The 14,017-nt window shown below is 37.4% G+C and overlaps 1 long non-coding RNA gene across 1 annotated transcript; it reads left to right on the plus strand.

Annotated features, from left to right (window-relative positions):
- Positions 1-12,795: 12,795 nt before the first annotated feature.
- Positions 12,796-13,627, plus strand: LOC149832741 (uncharacterized). Its single transcript, XR_016433364.1, has 2 exons — positions 12,796-12,907; positions 13,217-13,627. It is a non-coding gene; the product is annotated as an uncharacterized LOC149832741 (long non-coding RNA).
- The last annotated feature ends 390 nt before the right edge of the window (positions 13,628-14,017 follow it).

Consider the following 14,017-nt stretch of genomic DNA (forward strand, 5'->3'; position numbering starts at 1 on the left):
ACTTGATGTGAATGATTTGAATTATTTGAATGCATTGTAATACTTGATGCGAATGATTTGAATGCATTGCAATGCTTAATGTGAATGACTTGAATGCATTGTAATACTTGATGTGAATTATTTGAATGTATTGTATGACATATGTTATTTGTTAGAATATGGTTCGTGGAGGTTATAGTGGTCGCACATCCAGTATTAGCCAGGCTCAGCCTTCATCTTCACGGGCTCCTGTGATAGGTATATCATATAACTAATTGGATGCTTAATTAGTTCAAATACGCATTCTGAGAATTTATAATATATTTTTTTACAGATGATGTTGCGCCTGTACACGACCCACCTACACCAGTTGATCACACAAGTCAACAACCAACACAGGAAACAGGGTCTTCTCAGGCTGGCACAAGAAGACTCATTCGAATAATGTATATCGATAATCGACCGTAAGTATTTTGTTCAGTTTATTGCATATCTTTTAAATATTTTATATTGATATTTACTGTGTAACAATTCATGTGCAGCACGAGGTTTGAGCCACAAGAAGTACTACGGGAGATTAGGAATTCACTTCTTCAACATCTACCAGGACCAGTTGCTCAATGGAAAGAGTACTCAAAGGAGGTGTTAGACAGATTGTGGTCCTCATTCATGGTATACAGTTGTTCATCATAGTTAATGTGTTTCATATTTAATTTATTTAAGCAATGTCTACTAACTTTCTGAAAATATTTGTAGGCTTTGAATCGCTTCGCAACTACGGTGGAAGAAAATGATGCAAGGAAGGTGTGGCAGAAGGTGACTGCTAATCGATTTGCAGACATGCTGCACACTATGAAGACTGCAGCAAAAAAAACATCTGGCGTAGTAGATGATCCATTACTGTGGAAGGGCCATGGTCCTATTACTATCAGGAGAGATTACTGGGATGAAATGTGCGATAAGTGGGCGGGAGATGCATTTAGAAATCGCTCTGCAAAGGCTGCACAAAATCGATCGAAGATGCCCGAAGCCCATCTACACACAGATGGATCTAGGACATTTGGGAGTCACCTGAAGAAAATGGTAACTCATTAATATATAATATTAATTTTATAAGTATTGTTGCAAACTTGTGTACTAAATCTTTTGTTATTTAACTTCGCAGGAAGCAGAAAAAGGAGGCAGTGTACCATATAAGGATGTGTTTGTTGAAACACATAAACGGAAGACCACGGGAGTCTTCGTATCAGAGAAGGCGAGAACGACAATGGTATGTATTAATTCTATTAATAATCATTGCAATATATATGCAAGTTATCATAATGTTATCATTAATTATTAATGAATACTTTAAACATTATTTTGTAGGAGGCATATGAGCAACAGATGGTAGAGCGATATGGCGATGACGTTACTCAGCATCCATCATTTGATCCTACAGCATGGGTGACTGCAGCAGGTGAACCCAAAAAAGGTCGCGTGTTCGGGTTTGGGAGTAATATGAACACTTAACCAGTTATTGGTTCTTCCAGTTACGGCTCACCGACTTCTTGCGCCGACATAAGCTCCAAGCAACCAACTATTCTTTCCGGTGATGATGTACGCCATATCGTTAATGAATCACTGAATAACTACTTCCAATACACCGTCGCTTCCTTTCTCCGAAATGAGATCAAGGCCGTTGTTCTGGAAAGGGGATCTTCGATTCCAGGTCCCTCTCAGGTATAATCACATATTCAGTTTTTTGTCTGCCTTAGAATACATATGAGCATAATCGAATCACATATATAACTTTTTGCCTGCCTAAGAACACATATGAGCATGTTATAATCACATATTCAGTTTTTTGATTGCTTTAGAGCACATATGAGCATGCTATAATAACATATAGAGTTTTTTTATTGCCTTAGAGCACATATGAGCATGTTATAATCACATATAAAGTTTTTTTGCCTGCCTAAGAACACATATGAGCATGATAGAATCACATATAAAGTTTTTTTGACTGCATTAGAACACATATGAGCATGCTATAATCACATATTCAGTTTTTTGACTGCCTAAGAACACATATGAGCATGTTATAATCACATATTCAGTTTTTTGACTGCCTTAGCACACATATGAGCATGATAGAATCACATATAGAGTTTTTTTATTGCCTTAGAGCACATACGAGCATGCTATAATCACATATAGAGTTTTTTTATTGCCTTAGACCACATATGAGCATGCTATAATCACATATAAAATTTTTTGCCTGCCTTAGAGCACATATGAGCATGTTATAATCACATATTTAGTTTTTTGACTGCCTAAGAACACATATGAGCATGATAAAATCACATATAAAGTTTTTTTGACTGCATTAGAACACATATGAACATGCTATAATCACATATTCAGTTTTTTGACTGCCTAAGAACACATATGAGCATGTTATAATCACATATTCAGTTTTTTGACTGCCTTAGCACACATATGAGCATGATAGAATCACATATAGAGTTTTTTATTGCCTTAGAGCACATATGAGCATGCTATAATAACATATAGAGTTTTTTGACTGCCTTAGCACACATACGAGCATGATAGAATCACATATAGAGTTTTTTTATTGCCTTAAAGCACATATGAGCATGCTATAATCACATATAAAGTTTTTTTGCCTGCCTTAGAGCACATATGAGCATGCTATAATCACATATTCAGTTTTTTGACTGCCTTAGAGCACATATGAGCATGTTATAATCACATATTCAGTTTTTTGACTACCTTAAAACACATATGAGCATGCACAAATCACATATAGAGTTTTTTTACTGCCTTAGAACACATATGAACATGCTATAATCACATATTCAATTTTTTGACTGCCTTAGCACACATATGAGCATGATAAAATCACATATATATATAACTTTTTGTCTGCCTTAGAGCACATATGAGCATGATAGAATCACATATAGAGTTTTTTTATTACCTTAGATCACACATGAGCACATGATAGAATCACATATAGTGTGTAATTTATTTTATTATATTTTGTTTATCAATACTGACTGTTCTTTTCTTGTGTAGGCTGCTAGCGATAATCAGCGTAGTGGAGCTGAAGGGACAGATAAAGACAATGAACAAGAAGACGCACAAAATCTTGGCGATGATTAGAGAACTGTGTTGAAGAAGTTCTATTTTTTTATATTTCCTAATTGTAATTGTAATTGTTGAATTGTAAATAATTAAACTTGTTAATTTTAAGGTGGAACGATTAATTATTGTAAATTCTTGTTATATGAATTTTTTTGTGTGGTTTGTTTTTTATTTATAGGAAATATAAGTTGTACAGGAAATATAAATTGTACAGTTCTCGGTATTTAATTTTCAAATAAATTTTTTTAAATTTTTTTCGTGTTTGCGACGGATTTGCGACTGAACCATTCGTCGCTAGTAATATAAATCTAGCGACGGCATAGCGACGGAAGTAAATCCGTCGCCAAGCCGTGGTTGTCGTTTAGTACCGACGGATTGGCGACGAAATATAGCGCTCGTTAGTCTGTCGCACTTAGCGACGGACCTGGCGACGGAATAATTTCGTCGCTAGTTAGCGTCGAAATATTCGCGACGTAAGCATACCGTCGCCTCGTTGTCGCTAATCCGTCGCTAACATGTGTAGCGACGGAATATGGTCGTCGCTAATCTACTGCTTTGTTATAGTGTTACGTGATTCTCTCTCAACTGAGGTACGTCCAGGGTGACCAATAGGTCAGCAACTTTCACTTTCTTCAAACAAAGATTACAGAGTGGTCAAAAGGCATAAGCCTTACAAACACATAAGGTGTAACAAAATGAACAAGAGGATATACCTCACTAAGAAACAAAGAATGAATGATCTAAAGAACGAGCTTGACGAAGTTGTCCTGAAAGAAGTGTAGCAACACTTCTTGCTTTTGTTCACTCCACACCCTTTCAGTGCCCTAAAAGAGTTTCTCACACCTTTTCGCTCTCTTCTTCTTATTTCTTTCTTTTTTACTCTCTCATCCATCCCTTAAATAGAGGACGAGACCCGCATTTAATGTGGAAGACTAAATGTCTTGCACAACTTACAATGCACCTAAAGCGCATTAGCACAAATCGCTATCCACCTGAAGCCACAAATCGCTATCCACCTAAAGCCACCAATCGCTATCCAGCGATTACTATAAATCGCTATGTAGCGATACCACAAATCACTATGCAGCGATACCACAAATCGCTATCCAGCGATATTGCAAATCGCTATTCAGGTTAAAGCACTCTTTGCCAAATCGTTATTGACGCTGATCCTCAAACTCTGAATAGCTGAATCGTCATTCAGTTGAGAGGACTTTTACAAATCGCTATCCAGCGAATACGAAAATTGTCCTCAAGAAGATTAAACATCGTGCTTGGAATTCTACAGCGATACTGAATGTGCATCGAACCAATGAATCTCACAAAGGAGGAAAACCCAACAATTCTCCCCCTTCCCGACTTATGTGGAAGCTTTTTCCATTCTTGCTAAAAATCGACACTTCTCATGCTTGTCCTTGGGCAATGACTTGGTCAACATATCTGATGTATTATCATCAGTATGCACTTTCTCCAGTTGCAGCAATTTTTCATTCAAGACATCTCGAATCCAGTGGTATCAAACATCAATATGTTTTGATCTTGAATGAAACGAAGAATTCTTACTCAAGTGAATCGCACTCTGGCTATCATAGTGAAGAACATACTATTCTTGCTTCAAGCCCAACTCTTGCAAGAATTTCTTCACCCACAGCAATTCCTTTCTGGCTTCTGTAATGGCGATGAACTCAGCTTTCATAGTGGAGAGAGCTACACATTTCTATAATTTTGATTGCCATGCAACTACTCTTCTGCAAAAGTAATCAAATACCCAGAAATAGACTTCCTACTGTCTATATCACCAGCCATATCAGAATCTGTGAACCCATTAAGAATAGGTTCACCCTTTCCAAAACACAGGCTCAACTTTGAAGTGCCTTGAAGATACCTCAAAATCCATTTCACTGTTGCCCAGTGTTCTTTCCCTGGATTTGACAGAAATCGACTAACAACTTCAACAACGTGAATTATGCCTGGTCGAGTACAGACCATAGCATACATCAACGAATCCACTGCTGAAGCGTCGAGAATTTTTTGCATCTCAATTCCTTCTTTATCATTTGCAAGACATTGACTTGAGCTAAGTTTGAAATGGCCTGCAAGTAGACAATTAACAGGCTTTGCTTTGTCCATGTTGAACCTCTCAAGAACCTTTCTGATATACTTCTCTTGCGATAACCAGATCAGCCCATGTGATCTGTCATGAATGATTCTCATCCCAAAAATCTGCTTTGCTAGACCTAAATCCTTCATGACAAAGGTCTCACTCAGCTTCAACTTTAACTTGATTATCCTGCTGATGTCTTGGCCCACAATCAGCATATCATCCACGTAAAGCAAGAGAATGGTAAAATTACTATCTGAAAATTTCTTCACAAATACACAATGGTCTGTGGAGGTTCTTGAATATCCATGCTCAGTCATAAAGGAATCAAACTTCTTATACCACTGCCTTGGTGCTTACTTCAATCCATACAAGTTCTTCAGCTTGCAGACTAGGTGTTTTTTACCCTTGTCAATGAAGCCCTCAGGTTGCTCCATATAAATTTCTTCTTCCAAGTCACCATGCAAAAATGCAGTCTTCACATCAAGCTGCTCAACTTTTAAATTCATGCTTGCAGCTATACCGAGCATAGTTCGGATGGAGAATATATTTATAACGAGTGAAAAGATTTCATCAAAATTAACTCCCTTCTTCTTAGCAAAACCTTTTATTACAAGTCGTGCCTTATATCTAGGTTGAGAGTTGATCCCATCAATCTTCTGCCTTAAGACCCACTTGTTCTTCAAGACCTTCTCTTTAGGTGTCTTTAGCATATCAAAGGTGTGATTCTCATGCAATGAATTCATTTCCTCTTTCATTGCCTTAAGCCACTCAGTTTGGTTTTCATCCTCCAAAACTTCTTCAAAAGTTTTTGGCTCACCTTGATCTGTAGTCATCACATACTCATTCGATGAGTATTTTCTGGATGGTTGTTTCTCTCTGGTAGACCTCCTTATCGGAGTCTGAGGAAGTGACTCTTGGGGTGTTGGCTCCCCCTCAATTTATGTCTCATCATATCCTTCATTTGCATCATTGTGAGGAGGTGACATCTCTTCCACGAAATCCTGAATAGCCGGCGCATCAAGGAGATCTAAGTCAACAAGATCACCTTTACTGGACTCTGATGGCTCAGACTTACCAATGTTTTCAACGGTCTGATCTTCCAAAAAGATAACATCTTGACTTCTGACCACCTTCTTATCAACAGGGTTATAGAGTCTGTAGCCAAATTCTTCATATCTATAGCCAAGGAATATGCACTGCTTGGCTTTTGGATCAAGCTTGGTCCTCTCTTCCTTTAGAACATGAACAAAAGCTCTGTAGTCGAACACTTTTAATTGTCCATAGGAAGGTTCTTTTCTTGTCCAAACTTTCTCTGAAACATCTTCTTTCAAGAAAATAGAAGGAGACAAGTTGATAAGATCAACTGTTGTCCTCATTGCCTCACTCCAGAAAGATCTTGGCAATTTAGAGTGTGACAGCAGACATCTAACTCTCTCAAGGATGGTGCGATTCATTCTCTCAGCAACCCCATTCTGTTGAAGTGTCATTCTCACAGTCATTTCATGCTTGATGTCATGATTGGTGTAATACTGATCAAATGTCTCAATGTATTCACCACCATTATTCAAGCGAATACACTTCAACTACCTGCCAGTTTCTCTTTCAGTCATGGCCTAAAAATGCTTGAATACATCTAGAACTTGGTTTTTAGTTCTTAATGTATAAGCCCAAACTTTCCTAGAGTGATCATCAATGAAAGTTACAAAGTACAATGCACCACCAAGTGTCTTGACCTTCAAAGGTCTACAGCCATCAGAATGTACAAGATCTAGAACATGAGATTTTTTAGATACAATGCTTCTACGGAAAGAAACTTTGTTTTGTTTACCATGGAAGCAATGAACACAAGGTTCCAAAAATGTACCTATTGCACCCGTCAGGAGCTCTTTCTTAACTAGGACTTGCAGTCCCTTCTCGCTCATATGCTCGAGCCTTCTATGTCATATCTTTGTGGATGAGTCAGTCTCCACAGTATTCACAACACTCTTGCAGGTCTTCGCTTGCAAAGTGTAGAGGGAGCAGGTCTTAGTTCCTCTTGCTACCACCAAGGAACCATTGCTTAACTTCCACCTTTCATCAATGAAGGTGTTGTTATAGCCCTCATCATCCAACTTTCCGTAAGAGATCAGATTCAGTCGGATGCCTGGTACATGCCTCACATCTTTCAGCAACAATTTGCAGACAATGTTTGTTTCCAAGCAAATGTCGCCAATGCCAATAATTTTTTACATATCTTCATTTTCCATAAGAACATTCTCGAAATCACCTTGCGAGTAGGAAGTGAAGAAATCAGCCCGTAAGGTAACATGAAATAAAGCTCCACAGTCAATAACCCAATCAGTCTCTTGACGGATAAAATTGATGCTAGTGCCATCACAGATAACCATGAGCTCTCCATCTGTGATTGCGGTTGTGGCACTCTGCTTTTCTTCTGAGCACTTCTCTTTGCTCTGCTCCTTGAACTTGAACTTCTTGCACTCTCGCTTCATATGCCCCTTCTTGTTGCAATAATAACACTCGACATCTTTTTTTGAGCTTGAGTGTGAGTGGCCTCTAAATTTGCCACGGTAGTACAGAGCCTTGCTCTTACTCCTGCTTCTCTCCTGGTTTTCAATCACAAGTGCCTTAGAGGTAGAAGGACTTGATGACTTTCTTCTAGTTTCTTCATTCAAGAGACTACTGGTAACTTGGCTCATTGTTACTGTTTCATCAAGTGTGAAGTTACTGACTGTGACCATCAAGGTTTCCCAACTCTCAGGAAGAGAACTAAGGAGCAACAAGGCTTTCAACTCATCATCAAAAGTGATTTTCATTGTAGCTAACTGATTTCAATGATTTTGATCTCATTTAAATGATCTGCAATAGAGTTGTCCTCTTTATATTTGAGGTTCACAAGCTTTCAAAATAGAAAGGCCTTATTCACTACCGGCTTTCTATCATAAAGACTTTCCAGTTTGGTCCAAAGACCATGCACCGAAGTTACTGTGGATACATGATAAAAGACACTATCATCTATCCATTATCGAATGAAACTGACAGCCTTTCGGTCTAGCTTTCTCCATTCATCATCTTTCATCTCTTATGGTTTGCTGCTATCACCCTCTATAGGTCCATCCAAATCTTTATAAACCAAAAGGTCTTCCATCTTTCTTTTCTATGTCATCCAATTTGTGTCATTCAAATTGATCATGCAATCGACGTTGTTCTCCATGACTCACACACAAATATATGACGAACTGAGACTATAAACCAAAGCTCTGATACCAGATGTTGGGGGTTAAAACGGATGTACCGGGTCTCCCCACAAGTGTAAATCGATGAAAAAAATAAAGCAATGACAGTGAAAGAAATAAAACAAAAATAAACCAACAGTAGAAACAAAATAGCACACAATGATTTACGTGGTTCCCTCTCAACTGAGGTACGTCCACGACGACCAATATGTCAGCAACTTCCACTTTCTTCAAACAAAGATTACAGAGTGGCCAAAAGACATAAGCCTTACAAACACACAAGGTGTAACAAAATGAACAAGAGGATATACCTCACTGAGGAACAAAGAATGAATGATCTGAAGAACCAACTTGACGAAGTTGTCCTGAAAGAAGTATAGCAACACTTCTTGCTTTTGTTCACTTCACACCCTTTTGGTGCCCTAAAAGAGTTTTTCACACCTTTTCGCTCTCTTCTTTTTCTTCTTCTTTTTTTACTATCTTATCCATCCCTTAATTAGAGGATGAGACCCGCATTTAATATGGAAGACTAATGTCTTGCACAACTTACAATGTGCCTAAAGCGCATTAGCACAAATCACTATCCACCTGAAGCCATAAATCGCTATCCAGTGACTACTATAAATCGCTATGCAGCGATACCATAAATCACTATGCAGTGATACCATAAATTGTTATCCATCGAGTACTGCAAATCGCTATTCAGGTTAAAGCACTCTTTGCCAAATCGTTATCAATAAATCGTTGATCCTCAAACTCTGAACAACTGAATCGTCATTCAGCTGAGAGGACTTCTACAAATCGCTATCCAGCGAATACAAAAATCATCCTCAAAAAGATCAGGCATTGTGCTTAAAATTCTGCAGCGATACTGAATGTGCGTCGAACCAATAGATCCCACAAAGGAGGGAAACCCAACAATTGGATCTGAGTAGTGCCTTTATAGTTGGTGGATCTATTTTAAGGTCTTGACTTGATTTCATCAAAAAAAAGGTCTTGATCTCATGAAAATAAACACAAGATTAATTCACCACCGAGGTGGTATCTGATGTAGTAAGTGGGGTCCTGTGTCAAGCTGAAGGCTCAGGATCGAATTCCTCTGCCACATGGGGTGGCTATTGTTTCTGTAGGGGTCCCCTTAACCCCAGCTTGCCTTTCAAAAAAAAGGAAGAAAAAAAACATAAGTTAAATCCAGTTGGGTCGCTCGTGTGGCAGAAAGCCTAGAAGACAGTGCTGACCTTTGTTCCAGGTTCAACTCCCACCATGCGAGTGTCTTTAACTGGTGGGTTATGTAAGGGAGAGCGGATCCTGTAAAACATTGGGTGCAATCTTACCCAGCATATACAATCACAAAACCCATCCCTCTGTGGGTCCCACTCGCTGGGTGGAGATTGCTAATTTCACCCACCGTTATACAAGATCAGCTCTCTATGTAAGGGCTTAGGTGTTGGTGACCCCACTCAGACTTGTCCACAGAAATAAAATCTATTTTCATTGATTTGTTGCTTTGCATAGAAAAAGAAAATAAAGAAGACGGTAGGGAAGAACTCAAAGAAGAGACAATATGCCAGCTATATCCAAAGAGTTAATTGATGGATAATTATAGTTTGGATGTTTCCCCTTTGCAAAAGTATGTTTGATTATGCAGTCAAGAACAACTTTCATCATATGTGTCCCACATTCAATCCTAGCCATCTTCTTTAAAAAAAATCCTTCACATTTTCACTTGGATGTAGATTAGTTTTAGCCATCCACATGCATCAGTTAACGCTTAGGATCCACATGTGATCCTTTTATACCATATGTCAGAGGATGAGACTCTTTTTGATTAATTATGCATTTTCTACTCATGTTTTGTATATTTTTTTCTTTTAAAAATATCTAAAAGGAATGACACACAAGGGCTTCTCAAGAAATCACCAATCCTAGTACTTTTTTCATCAAAGTAACCTTCTAGAATTTAAAAGTAAGAGTTGGCAGGTTCTCTTCATATATTTGCAGCAGTCCTAACATTCACGCAGACACCATGTGAATCTCATTTAACTAAAAACTATTTTAAAGCAAAGACTTGTGTTCATAAATTATGTCTTACCTTCATAAGTGTGTTATGAATGTTCCTAACTTTGTATGTTTTCTTACTCAAGCTCGGCAAGTTCGCATCACATATTTGCAGACGTGACGACCTTCGCACAAATACTATGTAAACCTCTTTTAGAATAAAACTCGCATAAAATCTGAATGTACATCCGCAAATGTATGTATGACTTTCACAAATTTGTGTTGTAAATGTCTTTACCTTTGCAAGTTTTCAAACTCAAGCTTTGCAGGTTTGCATCATACATTTGTGTACGTCCCGATCTTCACTTAGATAACATGTGAACCTCTTTTAACTAAAATCACATAAAGTCAGGATGCTCGCAAATGTATAACCTGAATTTTGCAAATATTGTATGTGAACCTCTTGTTAATGCACTGCCAATATATTTTATTGTGTGAATGTTCTTACATTCACATGTTTTTTATTCATATACAAAGTCATTCTGGTTCTTTTTTTTTCTTGTTAAAACCCTAACCATTTTTTATCTTCCAATGCGACAATTCCTTGACATTTCATCTTGCAACATTGTGGCCGGGTTGCGATAACTTTTTGGTCAACTTTCCTCATCTTTCAACTCCTAAATACTTATGACAAAAAGTGAGTTTCATATATGTTTTTTACTGGATTAAGGTTTGTGTTATAGATATATATTTGTTGGTCTTATAGTATTTATGTTTAGTAAGAAAATTCACAAAATAACCTTAAGACATTTGCATACTAAATAAATTCACTTTGCATTAACAAGAGTTTTGCATTTAATGCTTGCAAATGTGAGACTTTTGTAAATAAACTTTTGCATATAATATTAATAGAAGGTTTTCTCCATATATTTGTGGGTGTATATCCAAACTTTATTTGAGTTTTTAGTTAAAGGTGGTGCACATGGTATCTTCATGAAGATCATGACGTCTGCAAATTTGTGACACAAACTTGCCGAGCTCAAATTATAAAACATGTGAAGTTAGGAAAATTCACAACACACATTTGTGAAGGTCAGACACACATTTGCAGACATACCACCTAACTTTAAGCGAGTTTTTAGTTAAATGTGTTTCACACGAAGTTTGTGTGAATGTTAAGACTGCCACAAATGTATGGAGCGAACTTGTGAATCTCAAAAGATCTGTGCATTTTCGATGTGAATCTCGTGTGTTTGAGATTCAAGTTATCTATGTTCATAAATACTTTATGTGAATTTCATCGGGTCTATGAAATGTTCATGTGAATCTCTATTTTATTGTGATGTTGTGACCTTTGAACGATGAATGTATCTATCGCATGAGCATCAACGGATTCCATTGTGTGAAAGGTAAAAATATCCTAAAAAGTCAAAAATCAAATATTTTGCACGGATTCTAACAAATTATAAGGCATTTTCAAAATCACTACCATTTTACAAAGACAATACAATCATTTTTTCGGGAAGCATATCTTATATTTCAGCAAACAGAAAAATGACTCGAGTTAATAATCCTGCAAACTATGATGGTGAGAAAGCTATGTGAATCACATGCTTGCAGGATTCAGACACTATATACTTGTCAAGGTTAGAAGTGGGTGGCAGAATCAATAAATAAAAGAAATTGTGTTTTTTTAAGCCTTTTGCTTAAAAAAAATCTATTACATATAAATTTTACAATTAAAGATATCTTAAAAAGAAAACACAAATTTTTAAGTGTAGAATATATTTCCAGCATCAACAAAAAAAATTACAGCTTTATATTGGAGGAACTGAGATTCTCCGTCAAATTTTGAAACCTGAGTAAAGAGTATGGTTTTGGGAAAGGAGACGGGGATATCAAAATGACGTTGGGGAGGGGCGATGGCGTGATAAATCCACTGATGTCCTCGACAATGTTCTCATGAGGATGTTGTAAAATCCACGGATTTCATCACCCCCTGTCATCGCCGCTCCCAAACAGAGCTTTATAGAAAGTCAAGCTTTTTTAAAAGCTTCCAGTAACTAGGTTTAGACTAAACTTGCACTCATACGTCCTCCATGTAGTCCGAGTGTTGTGAAGAAAGAGTTCATTCGCACTATGGCATCAGTAGAGGGATGGTAGTGGACCGGGGGAAACTGCCTCGCTCTGTTTGGACTGTGGGCCTAATTTGGTTAATATAGATATTAGATATCTTATGGTATTTATGCAATTATTTATATAAACGATCCTCTTTTTCTCACTATTAAATTACGGTTTTGCCCATACAAGGTTGCCATCTTTCCTATAAGTAGGGGTGTAAGGGAATAGGTGTGTTCTCCATAAAAAACAATGGCGTCCTTCAAGAGCAATATAAGCCTCCTCCCTGTCTTCCTCCTGCTCGCCTTGCTTCTACTGGCCTTCGGTACCTCTCTCTCTCTCCTTTTTACTGATACAAGATTGATCAACTTGAGTGAATTGATTCTTCAAAGGGAAAAATAATAAAAATAACTGTTGATTAAATTGCTTACATTCTCTTCTTTGTTTCTTATTGGCGACATTATTTTTCCATGTTAAACTGAACAAGGAAGCGGTCTAAATTTTTGGACACCATTGTGATCAAAGATATTGTAAAATAGTGTGCAACATAATTGGATTCTTATTAAAATACAAGTTTCTAGATTAATTTGAAATCATTGGCAACATCTAATTCTTTTCCAAACTAATTGAACAGGGCGGGTGGAAAAGGTTGAGGCAAGGACCTGTTCAACACCAAGTGGGAAGTTCCACGGTCTGTGCTTCAGTGACACAAACTGTGCAAACATCTGCCACACTGAAGGCTTCTCTAGTGGAGACTGCGGGGGCTTTCGAAGGCGATGCTATTGCCAGACTCCATGCCCAGTTTAAAACTAGCAGCTCTTCTTCTTCTTACAGTAGCCTTTTTGGGCATGGAAGGAATAAATGCAACTTGGGGAGTACTGTCTGTGTTTTGGTTTGTGATGCTGCCTTGTCATCCTGCTACTGCTTTTGTCAATGTTTTTCCTTTTTCTTCGTGCTTTTACGTGAGATAAATAAAATGATGGCAGTGTTGTGAGATAATGTACGCCTTAGTTTTATGAAACTAAATATATCCTTCTTCATAATATGAGTATGAATTTCTTTTCTTTTCTTTTTTTGAATAATTAACGAGAAAAAACTATCATTGTGGTTTAGACCATCGTTACCAGGAAACGAAATCGATAAGAGAAGCTATGCGTGAAGCGGAAGCGGTGAAGCAAGTGTTAAAAAAAAAGTATGAAGTGGAAACAGGATACAGTTACGAAGCAATTATGCAAGTGCACAAAAAATAAAATTAAAACACATAGAAAGCAATACGAAGCACGGATGAAAGTAAATAATAAATGACATGAACATAAATATAAAACGATATAAAACTGGAAAGCCTATAAGTGAGAGAAGAGCAAGTAAGAAGTTACAAAAAGCAAGAGGGCAACATTAAGAAAGTGAAAGAGAATCGATTTGAGAAAATGAAGAG

The sequence above is a fragment of the Nuphar pumila genome, chromosome 7 (genome assembly GCF_984573655.1).
Source record: "Nuphar pumila chromosome 7, dmNupPumi1.hap1.1, whole genome shotgun sequence".
Lineage (NCBI taxonomy): Eukaryota > Viridiplantae > Streptophyta > Magnoliopsida > Nymphaeales > Nymphaeaceae > Nuphar > Nuphar pumila.